At 33.8% G+C, this 864-nt stretch overlaps 1 non-coding gene across 1 annotated transcript; it reads left to right on the top strand.

Moving 5' to 3' along the window:
* On the top strand, positions 1–82 carry TRNAS-AGA (transfer RNA serine (anticodon AGA)). Its single transcript has one exon. It is a non-coding gene; the product is annotated as a tRNA-Ser (tRNA).
* Positions 83–864: the final 782 nt, after the last annotated feature.

Here is an 864-nt window from a genome sequence, read left to right as displayed (position 1 = left end):
GCAGTCGTGGCCGAGTGGTTAAGGCGACGGACTAGAAATCCGTTGGGATCTTCCCGCACAGGTTCGAATCCTGTCGACTGCGCATGTTATTTTATTCTTCCACTTTTACATAATATAATATTTCTTAAATGAGCTTAATTTTCTTCACAATAGATTATCTTGTAATTTATCACTTTAACACAAGAATGTTTCTAAATGGATTCATTATTATTATTATAAATAATAAAATATACACCCATTTAAAACTACTACATAAATATTTTTACTGATAAAATGCATGTGTCCGAAACGCAGCTAGAAACAGAACGTTTTTATTATATGCGTAGGTTTCCTAGTGTTTCTTGCAAAATTCCTCCATATCTTGCAGTCTGTTTCTACAGTATAAATATTTTTCCATTACAGCAATCGGCTACTTTTATCAACCATAGTTCTTTCATCTGAGATAACATTTTCAGTAACTAACGTGGAGCACATAATTTACAGCCCCCAATGACTCAGCGGTATGTCTGCGGATTATCAACGCTAAAAACCGGGTTTCGATACCCGTGGTGGGCAGCGCCCATATAACCCATTGTGCAGCTTTGTGCTTAATTCAAAACAACAACAACATAATTTACATCTGTTTAATTTAATAATAATAATATGCATCAAAACATCAGTCATTATAACAACGTGTCCAGCTGAGGGATTTATTATTGAGTTTTTAAAAAACAACAGTTTTGCATGATTGAATAAATTCAAGACAGTTGGACATTTAACAAATACATAATTTATTCACGAGCATGTTTTTTGTAGCAAAGATTCATCATGTGACAAATCTCATGTCCATTAGTTTGACAGTCCTCTAAATCAAAACTGGAACCA

Source organism: Tachypleus tridentatus, chromosome 12 (genome assembly GCF_004210375.1).
Source record: "Tachypleus tridentatus isolate NWPU-2018 chromosome 12, ASM421037v1, whole genome shotgun sequence".
In the NCBI taxonomy this organism is placed as follows: Eukaryota; Metazoa; Arthropoda; class Merostomata; order Xiphosura; family Limulidae; genus Tachypleus; species Tachypleus tridentatus.
This window is presented reverse-complemented; position numbering and strand designations above follow the sequence as displayed.